The following is a 6,468-nucleotide window of genomic DNA, read 5'->3' as shown; positions in this document are numbered from 1 at the left end:
TATGCAAATGTGAAGTATGAGCTTGTATGTATTCGCACACTTGTTTTATACTCATTAATGAATATTTATGAAATTTATTTCATACATTTTAATTCTTTTATTGTCGTAATTTAATAGGAATCAGCGAGCTCTGGCATCGAAGTTTCCAGATGGGATGTCTGGAAACAAGGACATCTATAGAAGGATGGATCCTTTATAAATCAAGCAACCAAAGAAATGGCAAAAAAGATTGTATGTATAATTACTTTTTTAATATAATCTATGATTGGTATTGTGGTTGTATGCATGAATGTATACTAGGTTATATAGATTTATTGTTACATCCCATATTATTATTGTCTTTCAGGATGATTATGCTACCAAAGTCAAATCTGATAAACTGACAATCCAGTATGGCAAAGATCCTTTGTCTTTAGCATTAGGTGCTAAAGAAAGGCCTAGTCGGGTTCGTGGGGTTGGTAAATTTGTCTTGCCATCAAAGTTTTTTGGTAATCAACACAAAACCCCTCGAATGAGAAATGCACAATATGAAGCAATCATTGAGCAACAATGACAACAAATTGATGACCAAGAGTAACACTTCAATGAGCAACAACAAAGACTTTGACTTTGGAGTCCATGTTGGCAATAATACAGCATAACATGCTAGTAGGCCAGTTTGATAGCATTGTTCACATGGGAGAAGCTTCTGTTGCAAATAAGAAAATGAACCCATCATTCGTTACCACCTAAGAAGTATGATTTTGTTTATAATTTTAACATTAATTTGTTTATTATATTTATTGATTTAGTTTTAATACTTATATTTCATTAAATATTGTAGCAGGATGTTCGGATTCACAGTATGACCTTTGTTTAGGCTACGATGGATGAGTTATCCAAATATTCACTAGAGCATTTATTAAGAGGAAACTTCATAACCATTGAGTTTGAGGAAGGGTTATTTGATAAACCATCGTTTTCTTTCATTGGTGTGGAGGAGGTTAAAGAATTTTGTAAACCGGATGAATTATCAACTGTTGATATCATTATTTATATAAGGTTAGCTGATAAATACAAATATACACATTTAATATGTAGTAATCTATATTACGGTGTAATACTAACTACCAGTGTTGATTGTTATCGTGAGCTTCCTATATAGGAGCTTAAGGGGAGATAGTTGACCAACAGATTTAGATTCATTGACCCCAACTTTATTAGTAAGTAGAGTGGCACAATCGCTTATTATGCTAATCATGTGATCCAATGCATGAAAAGACTGGCAGATTATTATTTACTCCCATATAATACGTAGTAAGTTATATTCCAACTTTAATTATTCCAACCTTACCCAAATCTGATTTGATACATAATCTGAGTATATCATTGTTGTTATTTTACAGTCATCATAGGGTGCTTATTGTGATTGACACCAAATCCTTAACACCATACTTACTTAATTCAGTTAATCCAATGGCGATGCCTAACCCCGATATTCAAACTTTTAAAAAGAGGCATTACACTTTATTATATTATATATCTTTTGTTTCTTCATAAGTAATTTTATTTAAGTATTAAGTAAGGTTTTTCTTTTCAATTTAGGGAAATATCTGCATTCGATAAAAAGATAAAGAAATCGAAATGGGTGTCATTACTAGTAAATGTGAAATTTATTCTTTTATGCTGAGTTTGTGTAGATAAATATTTCTTAATATGATGTATTTAATTTTCAGGTACCTCGTTAACCTGGTAATACTGAATATGGATATTATGTCCTTCGTTTTATGCAAGAGATAGTATTAGATGATTTTATAACCACACCATTCAAGGTTAGTATAAATGTCATAAACTCGTTATATCTTCAAAAAAAAATGTACATTATGTTCTCATTTATTAACATTTACTTCTGATATTTTTTTTAGTGGGAGAGTAAAGAAAGCTTAACGGATGAGGAACTGGATGAAGTCTATAAGAATGGTGTGAGTATGTATTATCATTTATCAATGTTGATAAACCTTAAGGTTAGACATTGTTGGTTGAATGTAAATATATGAGGAAAATATTGTTATAATATTTTTAACATGTCATGTTGAATGGAAACTTTAAGTTTGTACATTGGATTTAATATTATTGTTATACTTAATATGAATACACTGTGTACTTAATATATTATTGAGTACGATTATTTCAAAAAAGTATATTAATATGGCAATGTTATCAGTTTTAATTTCAGATGTGTGGATAATTTATTGAAATATAACAATGTTCATTATGTAAATTCCAAAATGTAATTCGTAGTATAACATATATAAACTAAATGTTTTCAGGGCATAAATATATAACTGACATTAAACATTTTCTGGGCATAAATCTACAACTGACTTGACATATACAATATCAAATATGTTTGTTTGATGGGATTAATGAAGGCATTTTTAGTAAGAAAACGCCTTGAATCATCCCTAACAAAAAATTTGGAAGGCATTTTTTACCAAAACTGCCTTTAATAATCCCACCAAAAATTTTATTGTGTGGAATATTAAAGGTGTTTTGGGCAAAAAATGCCTTCAAGAATCCATTTTGACTTTTTTGTATGGATTATTGAAGGCATTTTAAAAAAAACCTCCTTCAATAATCCAACTAAAAATTAATCGAATGGATTATTAAGGGCATTTTCCTACGGGTAATGCCTTGAAAAATCTCTAACAAAATGTTATTAAAGCGTTTTTGGAAATAACCACCTTTAATAATCTGACCATTCAAATTTATCATCTAGAATATTAAAGGCGTTTTGAGCCAAAAACGCCTTTAAGTATCCGTTCCAATTTTTGTCTATGGATTATTGAAGGTATTTTTGACAAAAAAATGCTTTTAATAATCATAAATAAAAATTTATTGATTGGATTATGGAAGGTGAGTTCGACAAAAAATGCCTTCAAGAATCGGTTCCATATTTTTTTTATAGATTATTAAGGGCGTTTCTCTATGAAAAACATCTTTAATATTTTCTGTAAAAATTTTTAAAGCAATTGGTGAAGGTGTTTTTGCCAAGAAAATGCCTAGAATAATCAATTACAAATAATCTTTGCAATAGCCTAAAAAAAGCTAAAGGGAGGGATCAAACCTACCACCTTATGGTTAACATCCGTACAATCCAAAAATTTTGATATGATATTTATTGAAGGCATTTTTGAACAAAAATGCCTTCAATAAACCTATGGAATTTTTTGGTCCAACTATTAAAGGCATTTCTTGTAGAAAATGCCTTCAATAATCGTATACATTTTTTTTGTGAGGGGATTATTAAAGGCGTTGTCTGCCAAAACATGCCTACAGTAATTCCCTATCAATTTTTTTAACTTGATTGTTCAAGGCGTTTTCTACCAAAAACGCCTTTAGTATTCACTAAAAGTTTTAAGACAGGATTATTCAAGGCATTTTATTCAAGAAACGCCGTTAATATCAAGTTTTGGGTGACATTTGTAACTAACAATGTTGCTATTTAAATATTTAGTGGTATTTTGATAATAAATGCCTTAAGTTTTATAAAAACATGGAAGCTAGCGGCATTTGTAAGTGAATGACTGCTACAAAACTGACGCTAATATTCCATTTTCTTGTAGTGAAAATAAAGTATTAAGCACACTATTCTTATTTTTATTTGGTAATATGAGCAACCTCATTAATTGCATCCATTGAAATTGTTGTTAACAACTTTAGTTGGCTCTTTGCTATCAATGTTGGAATGCATATGGCCGACAGTTGAGTTTCATGACAAAATATAGTTTGTGGAGCAAACAGCAATGTAATGAAATGATGATTGTCTTAACAATCATCTGCATTCGTCCCTTTCACCAAAGTCTAACTATGTGAAAATAACTTTAAAGCAAATACGTTTCTTTAGGGATTTAATTACGTGCCTATTAATGCGTAACTATTATAGTACTTCAATTTTGGATTTGTTTAAAGATCGAGTATAGACATGAAGGGCTGACTAGTGATCAAAATGCACAATAATAAGACATTCTCTGGTAGCTTTAGTTCTTATAAGCAGAAGAGTTTGAGATATGGAGCACTGGTTGGAAGCTTACTGATGGCATTTAGTATGTCAATCGAGTTAAAGTCTTATTTCAACCAACTCTGTCTGTTTGTTTATTCTTGAACTTTTACGTATTTTACCGAGAGACTTTAGATTTTTCTAAATGTATATAAAAAAGTAGGCCTTTTCAATTATGTAGAAGATAAATGTGCCATATTCAAATAGGATAAACATTAATTAAGACAAAACTACAAAGAACATCATTAAATTTTTTAAAATGAATGCAAGGCATCTTATACTAGGTTGAGTTACAATCCTAGAATTACTAAAAGAAAAGTTTCTTTCTTTTATCATTGCAAAGAATGTGACTGAGTTTGACTAACTTTCAGTCAATGTTAGTTTAAGTCAAAAGTACTTGTATTTTCAATTGTTTGTGATTTGAGTGCACGACTTATTTCAGTCTTCAATATGATCAAACTTGCTCTATGCTTTCAACGGATATTCTATTGGAATTTGAAATTACAGCATGATAGTATCTAAAATATTATGCTAAAATTAACTTTTGTGCAGTGTTAGGTAGTTATTTTGTATATATATATATTTTAATTTTTAGTCCATTTTGCAGTGTGTTTACAATCATAAAACACCGATGTTGGAGATCAAATTTCAAATGTTCAAAGATACAAGCTTTTTGTAGAAATAAGGTAAAACTTGAAACATCTAGACATGAAATTTCATTGTCACAATCGATCACAACTCAAACCTCAATTTCCAATGAGCAATTCAATCTTTAGTTATTATAATTTCTATAGCCAACAAAAACTCTTCATTATCTACAGAAATTGGCATGTATGACTTAAAATGTCATTTTATTTGACTTCCAGGTGCATCTATGGATGTCAAGCTAAAGTGTTATGCATGCAAACCAATGTCAAATTTGTACAAAATCAATAGGGATGTTACAATTCTGGTTCAGGGGAATAATTCCCTCAGTATTTCTGTTGTTTCATTTCAAACAGGTATTCTAACAAGAAAGATTTCTTGGATTGTTAAGCTTTATGTGAGAAAAGAAAACATAGCTGCGATGGATCTTGTTAAGAGCTGGTTAGTATCTTCAGTGGAATTTCTTTTTTGTGACCTCATTCAAAGTGTTCTAGCCATAATTTTCTCTCTTGGAGGATTTTCAAGAAACCATTTCCATGACTGTAGTGACCCAGTGATTCCACTATACATAACTTCTACATAATTTAATGCAAAAACACAGTTTCTTGTGATAGATAATAGACCTTCGTGGATCACCAAGTTCCAAGGAATAGTTAGAAAGCTATCCAGATATAACATTATTGACCTTGATAGAGAAGATAAAATCCATTGCTCAAGTATAACGATTGGCCTTAAATGTCACAAGGAACTTAGTATTGATCAATTTAAGTCCCAAGATAGCTATCCATGAAAGACTTCCGACAGTTCTTAAGAAGCACTTTTTTGTTGAAGAGGCATAATGCAATAAGGATAAGAGATGATATGGGTCAAAAGCCTTAGGTATTGATCATATTCGGAAGAAATTCTCGGTCATTCACAATATTAGCAAAATAAATAGAATGGCAGGAAACTTGCGCTATGATGTAGTTATTGCAGAGCCTAACTCTTAGATGCATTTTAACGTCGAAAGAGTAAATAAATGTTTTCCTTTAAAACATAAGTTAGCTGTCAAGTAGGGGGTATTTTGGTCATTTTATTTGAGTTGATGTGTTGGGTCGACCTAAAATCTGAGACTCCACTTCAACTCGACCATCTTAGCATCCCACTTATTGGCACATTAAGGTGCTGACTTCTCATCTCTGAGTGGACCATTAACTGGCAACTTAATTCGAGCTTATTAGGCCAACCCTGGTCCCCTTGCACCAAGCTCGAGCCACTTAGGCTCAAAGTGCCTCATCACATAGGTATAAGTAGCCCCTTTCAGGTACTTCTAAACTCTCGGCTTACATTTTACCTTATTTTTCTTTAAATTCCTTGTTGAGCACTGACTTGAGTATTGAAGCACAAACGCCAGGAAAACTTCTAGCCTTTGTCATTGATTGATCTCTTTTTCTTATGTTATCAGGGTTTTACCCCTCATAGACAATTTGGCACAAACATTTTGAAGTGCCAAGTAAGGGCATTCTTAACCAGCCAAGCTAAAATGGCATAAGAAATAGAATAGTTAAGGAAGGAGAACCTATTATAGCTTGGACTATACCCACCTCAGCTAGCTAAATACAAACCAACTTGCACCAACAACACCAATTATGGAATAGTTTGAAGACCAACTCAACAGCTGCTATCCCTTAAAGAAATGTCGTAAAACCTGACCCCACCATAAAATTCAGAAGCACCAAACCTAGCAACTCTTAAGAACCCACTAACATAGAAACTGCTAAACTTTGATGACAGTGTTACCTCAT

General features: G+C 31.6%; 1 pseudogene; it reads left to right on the top strand.

Moving 5' to 3' along the window:
- Positions 1-216: 216 nt before the first annotated feature.
- On the top strand, positions 217-5,673 carry LOC149514027 (beta-1,2-xylosyltransferase XYXT1-like; annotated as a pseudogene).
- The last annotated feature ends 795 nt before the right edge of the window (positions 5,674-6,468 follow it).

This window comes from Durio zibethinus, chromosome 17 (assembly GCF_047325235.1).
Source record: "Durio zibethinus cultivar Kanyao isolate XHJ-2024 chromosome 17, ASM4732523v1, whole genome shotgun sequence".
Taxonomy (NCBI): Eukaryota; Viridiplantae; Streptophyta; class Magnoliopsida; order Malvales; family Malvaceae; genus Durio; species Durio zibethinus.
The sequence above is the reverse complement of the archived record's forward strand: the minus strand, read 5'-3'. Positions and strand labels throughout refer to the sequence as shown.